Raw genomic sequence first — 10,950 nt, forward strand, 5'->3', positions numbered from 1 at the left:
TTCATACCCACATATGATGCCTGGAACTGCTGCAGCCCTTGGAGGCCATGAGGGGAGACATGGGCAACACACTGGGGATGCTGAGCTGCTGAACCATAAAGAAGAAAGCACCTGGGTCCTTGACAGCATCAGGGTGCCGTGGTAGTGAGCAAACCCAGAACTATCCTCCTCCTGGACTTCCAGTTATGTGAGATAAGAAGCCCATTACAGGCGAGAACAGTGGCTCACATGTGTAATCCCAGCACTTTTCGAGGTCGAGGAGGGTGAATCGCTTGAAGCCAAGAGTTGGAGACTAGCCTGGTCAACATGTTGAAACTTCATCTCTACTAAAAATACAAAAATTAGCTGGGCATTATGGTGTGTGTCTGTGATCCCAGCTACTCAGGAGTCTGAGGCAGGAGAATTGAACCTGGGAGGTGACCACACCACTGCACTCCAACCTGGGTGACAGAGCAAGACCCTGTCTCAAAAAACAAAGAAGGAAAAGAAGAAGGAGGAGGAGGAGGAGGGGAAGGAGGAGGAGGAAGAGGAAGAAGAGGAGGAGAAGCAGCAGCAGCAGCAGCAGCTTATTACCAGGCTGTGTACGGGGGCTTACACCTGCAATCCCAGCACTTTGGGAGGCAATTTCTTATCTGCTAAGATTCCGTATTTGAAATGGTCATTATAATACACTGCTCAGATCTCCTGCTTCAGCGAGCACCACTGACTGATGGCCCCAGCTGCTGCCGCCAGTGGGGACCCAGCCTTGAGTTCATGCCAAGGCCATCCTTCTCAGCGGATGCTCTGAGTCTGTGACTGAGCATGGCAGGGAGACTAATGCAGGCCCATTCCTGCAAGATGAAGGACTCCTTTAATAGGCAACTTTGGCTCAAGGACTCCCTATAACCTTGCTGAAACTTTAAAAACTCCTCTTCAGTTCTCCTTCCTTGCCCCTCTTCTTCACAAGCATCAGATTTGCCTATGGTCTGAAAGCCCTCCTTGCCTTCTCTTTTTTCCTCCTCTTAATCCCTCACAGTCATTTCTCCAGACGAACCTCTTGTATGCCTAATCCTTTCATGGGGTCTACTTCTTGAAGAACCCAATCGAGCATAATACTCTTGGCTAAATTAATTAGGAACATAATCAAGCGTAGGAAACCAGAAGCGACTCAGCCTGATGGAAGCATGAAGTTAAAGAGGGCTTGTCTTAGTCCATTTTGAGTTTCTAAAAGGAATACCTGAGACTGAGTAGTTTATTTGGAAAAGGTTTATTTAGCTTATGGTTCTGCAAGCTGTACAAAAGGCATGGCCCCAGCATCTGCTTAGCTGTTGGTGAGGGCTTTTGTGCTACATCGAAACATGGTAGAGGAGGTCAAAGGGAAAGTGGGCACATGAGAAGAGACACCAAACCCGAGGGGCATCCTGGCTTTATAACAACTTGCTCTCTTAGGAACTTATCCATTGCCCCAGGCTTGTAAGAAGGAGAACTCACCAGTAAGCCATTCATGAGCGACCCACTCCCATGACCCACCCACTCCCATGACCCAAACACCTCCCACTAAGCCTCACCTCCCAACACTGCTCCCTTGGGGATTCGATTCCAACAGGAGATTTGGTGGGAACAAACAACACCATATCACCATATCCAAACCACAGTAGTGCTGGAGAGTAAGAAGGCTCAGAAGCAACATTCAAGCCACTGATTTACCAGCCTCTCTCAGCTTTCCTACGTGTAAAATTCTTGCCACTAAAAAAAGATTTATTTAAATTTCAATCACTTTTATAAAGGTCCAAGTGATTCTGGGTTGTACATGGATGAATTGTACAGTGGTGATGTCTGGGCTTTCAGTGTACCTGTGACCTGAATAGTGCACATTGTATACAATCTTGCCATTTTTTAGAGTCTAAACTCTTCATTCCCTCTGGATCAATCCCAAAAATCCACTCCTACCTTCCTGGATAATTCCTATCAGCACCAGTTTGGTTGCCTGTTTTAAGATGGCCGCAATCAATTCTTTATCTTCATGTGTTCTCAGAGTATTTTTTATATTGAGAAAGAGATCAATCTGTTCCTATCCTCCTCCTGAATCTGGAATCGTCTTGGTGACTTACTGGACATGTGGCAGAAGTAACACCATGACTTGTAAGACAGCATAAGGAGCCTTGCACCTTCTCCTGATACCCATGGGCATGCTGTCTGTTGGGATTCTCTTGCACTCTGGGGGAAACCAGCTACCATGTAAGAACTGTGGCCACCATAAGACCACCTTTATAGATAGAGAGAAACAGAGTGAGGCTGGCCAGCCCTCAGGTGTTCCAGCCGTCCCAGCCCAGGTACTATACCTGAGTTAACGAGACAACTTAGACTTCTTAGGCTCATTAGATGTCCCAAAAAGAAGAAAGGAGGCTTCAGACATATGGCCCTAGTAAAGGTATCTCAGCCATCTCCACGGTTCATGCCACTCTAGTGGAGGACTCAGATATCATAAAGCAGAGATAAGCCAGCCCTTTCTGCTGCCCCACCCAATTTCCTGACTCCCCAATTCATGAATGCAATAAAATGTTATTTTATGCCACTAAATTTCAGGATGGTTTGTTATGCAGCAAAAGATAACTGGTATATCCCTGGTATATCTCTCACATCCATATGACTAAGCCATTTAAAACACTGACTTCTCAGAACTTAATTTAGCTCTCTGAACTTCATCATCTTATTAAGCCAATTCTTCACAGTCTCTCACATTCCTGCCAGACTTTTTGCCTTCCTCACTGGATCCAGTACCATCTTGTGCACTTGTAGATGTCATGCACTGCACAAAGGTATCAGGCCAATGAGTCGAGTGGTGGCTGATGGGGATGTTTTTTGTTTTTTGTTTTGTTTTGTTTTTTTGAGACAGAGTCTCTCTTGCCCAGGCTGGAGTGCAGTGGCGAAATCTTGGCTCACTGCAACTTCCACCTCCTAGGTTCAAGGGGTCCTCCTGCCTCAGCCTCCCAAGCAGCTGAGATTACAGATGTGCCACCATGATCAGCTAATTTGTTAGTTTGTTTGTTTATTTTTGAGATGGAGTCTTGCTCTTTTATCAGGCCAGAGTACAATGGTGCAATCTTGGCTCACTGCAACCTCCATCTCCCTGGTTCAAGCGATTCTCCTGCTTCTAGCTGGGACTACAGGCATGTGCAACCACACCCAGCTAATTTTTGTACTTTTAGTAAAGACAGGGTTTCACCATGTTGGTTAGACTGATCTCAATCTCTTGACCTTGTGATCCACCCACCTCGGCCTCCCAAAGTGCTGGTATTACAGGCTTGAGCCACTGTGCTCAGCCATTTTTTTGTATTTTTAGTAGAGATGGCGTTTCACCATGTTGGCCAGGCTGGTCTTGAACTCCTGACCTCAGGCGATCTGCTCACCTCAGCCTCCTAAAGTGCTGGGATTACAGGCATGAGCCACCACACCTGGCAAGGGGTGTCTTTTTTTTAGTTAACATAAATGTGTTGGGCTGGGCACAGTGGCTCAAGCCTGTAATCTCAGCACTGTGGGAGGCTGAGGTGGGTAGATCACTTGAGGTCAGGTGTTCGAGACCAGCCTGGCCAACATGGTGAAACCCCGTCTCTACTAAAACTACAAAAATCAGCTGGGCATGGTGGTGCATGCCTGTAGTACCAGCTACTCAGGCGGCAGAAGCAGGAGAATTGCTTGAACCTGGGAAGCAGAGGTTGCAGTGAGCCAAGATTGTGCCACTGCACTCCAGCCTGGGCAACAGAGTGGGACTCTATCTCAAAAACAACAACAACACACAACAAAAATGTTATACAACTTAGTAGCTCCCATGACTGGGACAGTCAGATTCCAGTCCATCAGTTTCTATTGCTAATATCTCATTGCCTGTGCACTATAATCCAATCCACCTTTACCTCTGTTTTCATTTTCTTGAATCCTTGATTGAAGTGCTTATTGTGCCTGTCCTCAGTCTTGGATCTCTTTTTTTCCCCTCTTTCTTTATTCATAAACTTTCCTCTCTCTCAGTGAAAATAGCTTAGTGTCCTAATTATATGTATTTTCATATTTAAAAAATCTAAACGATTCATAAATTTATAAAGAAGAAAGTAAAAACTCACCTGAAATCCCATCCCTGATGCAACTGTAATGTAACTGCCATTAACATTTTGGTGACATTTTTCATGTGTTTGTATATACATGGGAGTTTTTGGATCAGTCTCACTGTCTGTTATCTTCAGTCCTTTTCCTAGAAATAAATGAAGAACCATCTAATTAGAGCCCACCACATATTTAGTTGTCAGATTTTGCCTGAATACTTACACTGCTTAGCAATATTTAAAAATCTGTCTCATTTCATGTGGTAGGAATGCGGTTCCTATCACATTCAGTTAGTTGATGCCTTCTAATTTCTCCTCAATAACTACACATCTTGCTGAAAGCAGTGAGTCTCTCCTCAACTCCCCTTCAGCTCAGTAGATTCCTGTCATGGCCCATGCGTCAAAAAAACAAAACAAAATAAAGCAAAACACACTAGAAAGATCAAAGACAAGGGAAGCAAGTCAGGGACACTTCGGAGTGAGTAGCTAACAAAAAAAGAAGACAGAAGTTGGGAAGGTGAAGTATGTCAGGCCAGGATGGCATGTTCTCTAGAGCAAGGCCAAGTCTATTCTAGATGCAAAGGTCAAAAGCCAAAATGAGATTGTAATGGAAGCAAAAAAAAAAAAAAAAGATCTCGTAGCAATTCCGCTAATGTCAGTCTGTTTTGCGTTGCTATAACAGAACATCACAGACTGGGTAGTTTATAAAGAAAAATAATTTATTTCTTACATTTCTGGAGGATAAGAAGTCTGAAGTCAAGTGGGCTTCAAGCTATGTCACCCTTTGCTGGAGTGTGGATGGGCAAGAGAGGAAGAAAGGACAAGAGGGGACCAAACATGCTTTTATCAGGAACCCACTCCTGGCTGGGCAACATGGCTCACACCTGTAATTCCAGCACTTTGGGAAGCCGAGGCTGCCGGATCACCTGAGGTTGGGAGCTCGAGGCCAGTCTGACCAATATGCAGAAACCCTGTCTCTACTAAAAATTCAAAATTAGCCAGGCGTGGTGGTGCATGCCTGTAATCCCAGCTACTCAGGAGGCTGAGGCAGGAGAATCACTTGAATCCAGGAGGCGGAGGTTGCGGTGAGCCGAGATTGCACCATTGCACTCCAGCCTGGGCAAAACTCTGTCCCAAAAAAAAAAAAAAGCCGGGCGCGGTGGCTCACACCTGTAATCCCAGCACTTTGGGAGGCCGAGGCAGGTAGATCACGAAGTCAAGAGATCGAGACCATCCTGGTCAACATGGTAAAACCCTGTCTCTACCAAATATACAAAAAATTAGCTGGGCATGGTGGCGTGTGCCTGTAATCCCAGCTACTCAGGAGGCTGAGGCAGGAGAATTGCCTGAACCCAGGAGGTGGAGGTTGCGGTGAGCCGAGATCGCACCATTGCACTCCAGCCTGGGCAACAAGAGCAAAATTCCATCTCAAAAAAAGAAAAAAAAAAAAAAAAACCACAAAAGTAGCCACATAGTTCCTTCAATGTTTTAATCAGAAATTTCTAAGCCGGGCGCGGTGGCTCAAGCCTGTAATCCCAGCACTTTGGGAGGCCAAGGCGGGTGGATCACGAGGTCGAAAGATCGAGACCAGCCTGGTCAACATGGTGAAACCCCGTCTCTACTAAAAATACAAAAAATTAGCTGGGCATGGTGGCGTGTGCCTGTAATCCCAGCTACTCAGGAGGCTGAGGCAGGAGAATTGCCTGAACCCAGGAGGTGGAGGTTGCGGTGAGCCGAGATCGCACCATTGCACTCCAGCCTGGGCAACAAGAGCAAAATTCCATCTCAAAAAAAGAAAAAAAAAAAAAAAACCCACAAAAGTAGCCACATAGTTCCTTCAATGTTTTAATCAGAAATTTCTAAGCCGGGCGCGGTGGCTCAAGCCTGTAATCCCAGCACTTTGGGAGGCCAAGGCGGGTGGATCACGAGGTCGAAAGATCGAGACCAGCCTGGTCAACATGGTGAAACCCCGTCTCTACTAAAAATACAAAAAATTAGCTGGGCATGGTGGCGCGTGCCTGTAATCCCAGCTACTCAGGAGGCTGAGGCAGGAGAATTGCCTGAACCCAGGAGGCGGAGGTTGCGGTGAGCCAAGATCGCGCCATTGCACTCCAGCCTGGGTAACAAGAGCGAAACTCCGTCCCAAAAAAAAAAAAAAAGAAGAGAAATTTCTTCCACTATGTTTATCACTCTTAAATTCCACCTTCCATAAAGGCTTAGGGCATATATAAAATTCAGCCAAGTTCCTTACCAATTTATAACAAGGACGACCTTCAGTCTATTTTCCAATACTTGTTCCTCAGTTTCAGCCTTTACTATCCATATTTCTGCCAACATTCTGATCTTGACAACTTACCTCTAAAAAAATTCCAGACCTTTCCTACATTTCTTGTCTTCTTCTGAGCTTTCACCAGAATTGCTTTAAATGCTCTGTTCAAGACAAAGGCTTTTTCTAGCCTTTTCCTCTAAATTCTTCCAGTCTCTACCCATTACCAATTCAAACTGCTTCCACAGTTTCAGGTATTTGTTATAGCAACAGCCCCCATTTCTCCATAACAATTTTCTATCTTACCCATTTTGTTTTACTATAACAGGATACCACAGACTAGATAATTTATAAACAATAGAAATATATTTAGCTCATGGCTCTGGAGGTTGGTACATCCAAGAATGTGAGGCTGGCATATTGTACTGGGCTTCTTGCTGTGTCATCTCACAGGGAAAGGTGGAAGGGTAAGAGAGCACAAGAGAGCAAGAAAGGGGAAGAAGGGAATAAACTCACTTTAACCAGGAACCCATTCCCATGATAACAACATTAGTGTGTTCCTAAGGGTGGAGCCCCACATGACCTAATCACCTTTTAAGAGTCACAGTAGCAATTAAATTTCAACATGAGGCCCAGCAAGGTAGCTCACGCCTTAATGCCAGCACTTTGGGAGGCTGAGGTGAGAGGATGACAAGGTCAGGAGTTCGAGACCAGCCTACCCAACATGGTAAAACCACATCTCTACTGAAAATACAAAAATTAGCTGGGTGTGGGGGCATATGCTTGTAATCCCAACTACTCAGGAGGCTGAGGCAGGAGAATCGCTTGAACCCAGGAGGTGGAGGTTACAGTGAGCCGAGATTGTGCCACTGCACTCCAGCCAAAGTGAAAAAGAGCAAGACTCTGTCCCAAAAAAAGTAAAAATAAAAAATAAACTTTCTTTTTAAAAAACTTCCCATACCTGTAGAATAAAACCCAAACTCCTGGCAGTCTAAGAGCTCGGCTTATAGGATCAGAGTACCAGCTATATTAGGTTGGTCAAGTTATCTAAGTTTTCCAAATTCTGTGAAAAGAGAAGAATAATAGTTCTCATGGTTAACGGTGCATACTAACTGATGAGCAGCCCGGGTTTCGAAGAATGAATTAAAAAACCCATGGGAGGTCGAAGCATCATACCTGACACATACTTAGTGTTGTGTAAACTTGCACTAGTTTTGCTTATTATCAAGTTGACATTCAAGGCTCTTTACAATCTCTCTCCAATCTGCTTTTTCAACGTCATGTCTTATTACTCTCCTAGAGAAACTCCAATCTTGGGCCAGGCAGTTCTTATCCTTTCTGAAATACATCATGTTTTTTCAAACTCCCTCCCCACTATTGCTTGTGCAATTGTTTGTTTTCCTATTCACCAACCTATTTGGTTGAAATAACAATGGAAATGAAATGTGTTACACCCTGTAAATAACTGGACAGTATTTGCATTCATAGGATCAAAATCCAAGATGTAAATATTTCCTCCATGGGCTAAAAGCTGAAAGGAGGAGTTCCATTTTTGTTCAAGATGTGTTAATCTTATCATTGCTCAGGTTGCCATGGTTCCTGTTCGAAATATTTTCTTGGTGTTTCTAGGACTGAAGCATATGCCACTACATCTGGACAAGTGGCAATAACCCCATTCTATTGAGACAAGGATATGGAGTGGGGAGAGGGTAGGATTTTTGTGAGACAGGTCAGTGCTAGAACCAGAAATAATAAGCCAGAATTTTCCATGTCTCTGTTTTTTGTTTTTTTTTTTTGAAACAGAGTTTCGCTCTTGTTACCCAGGCTGGAGTGCAATGGTGCGATATCGGCTCACCGCAACCTCCGCCTCCTGGGTTCAGGCAATTCTCCTGCCTCAGCCTCCTGAGTAGCTGGGATTACAGGCACGCGCCACCATGCCCAGCTAATTTTTTGTATTTTTAGTAGAGACGGGGTTTCACCATGTTGACCAGGACAGTCTCGATCTCTTGACCTCGTGATCCACCCGCCTCGGCCTCCCAAAGTGCTGGGATTACAGGCGTGAGCCACCACGCCCGGCCCAAATCCATGTCTCTGTTAAAACTAATCCTTGCTACTGCTGACACCGCATATTTCCATTTACATTTATTCCTGGTGATCAGGAAGCAATTTATTTTGTAAACCAGGGAGATACTTTTCTTACTTTCCTTCCTGTGGCATAATTTATTAAATGGGAAAAACACAGTAACAGTTTCCTTGTAGTTTTTTTTAAAAAATAAAGGCTTTGATTTTATCAGTAAATTGTTAGTCAATTATTTTATTAGAGAGATAATTTACTAGAATATAAAAATGAGTTTATTTTAGCCTTAAAAAAAGATTCAACCAATGAAAAGTAAGTAAATTAATTTTGATAAATCATAATCATCGGTCAACTTTACAATCATTTTTAATTTCACAATCATAGATAGAAGAGTTCCTTGAGGCCGGGCGCGGTGGCTCAAGCCTGTAATCCCAGCACTTTGGGAGGCCGAGGCGGGTGGATCACAAGGTCGAGAGATCGAGACCATCCTGGTCAACATGGTGAAACCCCGTCTCTACTAAAAGTGCAAAAAATTAGCTGGGCATGGTGGCACGTGCCTGTAATCCCAGCTACTCAGGAGGTTGAGGCAGGAGAATTGCCTGAGCCCAGGAGGCGGAGGTTGTGGTGAGCTGAGATCGCGCCATTGCACTCCAGCCTGGGTAACAAGGGCGAAACTCCGTCTCAAAAAAAAAAAAAAGAAGAAGAAGAAGAAGAGATCCTTGAGCAGAAATGGAAACTGTATTTTTATAAAGCTTGCTAATCTATCTCCGATGACATTTATGCCTCATGGCACGTCCTTGCTTCTTTTCTAACCTCTTAGAGACTTATGGTCTCTCGTGTATACAGGAAGTAAATAGTAATATGAGAATAGTGTTAATTGCCTTTGATTGCTTAAAATGATCATAACGTTTCATAATTTTAGGAATTTCATAAGTCATTTTATAAGATTTTCTTGTGCAGATTTAAAGAGGAGGGATAATATTATTCTCTTTCATTCTAAGTGGCATGCAGATAGACTATCCAGGATCTTACACAAATTCGCCAGCATTTCATTATTTATTATTTTTGCCATCAATATTTTGTTGACATTTGCTGACACTTTTTAAGTGTCCTTAAGGCATATGATAATAGATCAGTTACTATAAGGTGTGCATTTGTATGTACTAGAAAGATTCTCTTTCCTCATAGGGTAAATAATTTGTGAAGGGCTGTTTCCTGTGAGCTGTATTCATTTCTTAAGATATGAACAATAATAAGAATACAGAAGCTGTAGCTGAACACAGGCTGGCTGATGGGCTCTCTGAACCAGCCCAGCTTGTATGGGTTCTGGCTAAACCAGAGCATCAGGAGCCCACCTGCCTGAGATGGCCTCACACTGTCACCCAGCTGTTCTTTGATCATTTTTTTCTAGACTGATTCTCTCCCATGCATTGAGCTCCCTTCTAGCTTCAGCAGGGCAGAGTCCTCCTCCAGATGTGTGTAACTTACATCTGAGTATCTGGGAGTAGCTGAAGGACAGATAATTTCTTCCAAACATCAAGCCTCGGGATTATAGGAGCAAGCAGGAAGCCAGTAACCTCGCTCTCTCTGTTAGAGGTGGAGGATTTTCCTATGGTTCCCCTCATTTCCTGATGTGTATTTTCAGATGGATTAAATATTCTCCTGTCTCAAAAAAAAAAAAAAAGATATGAACAATAAAGTGAGATACATTTTAATGCAAAATAGAAAAACAGAAAACCCTCAAGTTAAGTTTTCAGAACCTTTTTCCCTTGGCTTTAAGGAAGGATAAAGTAGAAGCCATTTAGATGAGTAAAGGGCTTCTAAAATTTACGCTTTAATTTCAATTGCTCAGTCCTATTTCTGTCTTCTCCCTTTCAAGCCAAATAGTATTGCATAGGATATTTCAGGAACAATTAGAGCACAGCTTAGTCTCTATTTGAAACAAATTCTTATAACCTAAGTATCAATCCATGATTGCCCTTTATTTCTGATTACTTTTATTTCTTGTGTTTTTTTTTTTTTTTTTTTATATATCTCTGTTAATTTAAACATACTGTACCTGCATAAATTTCATGATACTGAAGTCCTGAATAGTAGACAAGGACAAGTTGCCAATGAAAAGTTGCCAACTACGGGTTGAGAATGTTCTTCTTTTTTTTTTTTTTAAAGACTAGTCAAGTGCAGTAGTGAGAAGTGGGGAAAGAGTAGAACAAGGAGTTCAATCTGTAACTGACTGTGAACAATCAATTGAGATAACTTACTACCTTCGGACCAGCCAAGAGAATGTTCTTAAAATAAGGGCAGGGCACAGTAGCTCATGCCTGTAATCCTAGCACTTTGGGAGGCTGAAGCAGAAGGATTGTTTGAGTTCAAGAGTTTGAGACCAGCCCAGACAACATAGCAAGATCCTGTCTCTATAAGGAAAAAAAAAAGAAAGAGTCTTCTTAAAATAAGAAAGTCATACCCAAAAAAGGACCCATAAACCAAGAAACCAAGTTCCCAAGACCCTCTAGTATACTCTAGATACCAGT

The 10,950-nt window shown here is 43.2% G+C and overlaps 1 long non-coding RNA gene across 1 annotated transcript; it reads right to left on the reverse strand.

Moving 5' to 3' along the window:
- Positions 1-2,481: 2,481 nt before the first annotated feature.
- LOC141581547 (uncharacterized) lies at positions 2,482-10,093 on the reverse strand. Its single transcript, XR_012514247.1, has 3 exons — positions 9,908-10,093; positions 7,304-7,405; positions 2,482-4,225 (listed from the first exon to the last, which is right to left on the reverse strand). It is a non-coding gene; the product is annotated as an uncharacterized LOC141581547 (long non-coding RNA).
- Between the last annotated feature and the right edge of the window lie 857 nt (positions 10,094-10,950).

Source organism: Saimiri boliviensis, chromosome 16, assembly GCF_048565385.1.
Source record: "Saimiri boliviensis isolate mSaiBol1 chromosome 16, mSaiBol1.pri, whole genome shotgun sequence".
Classification (NCBI taxonomy): Eukaryota; Metazoa; Chordata; class Mammalia; order Primates; family Cebidae; genus Saimiri; species Saimiri boliviensis.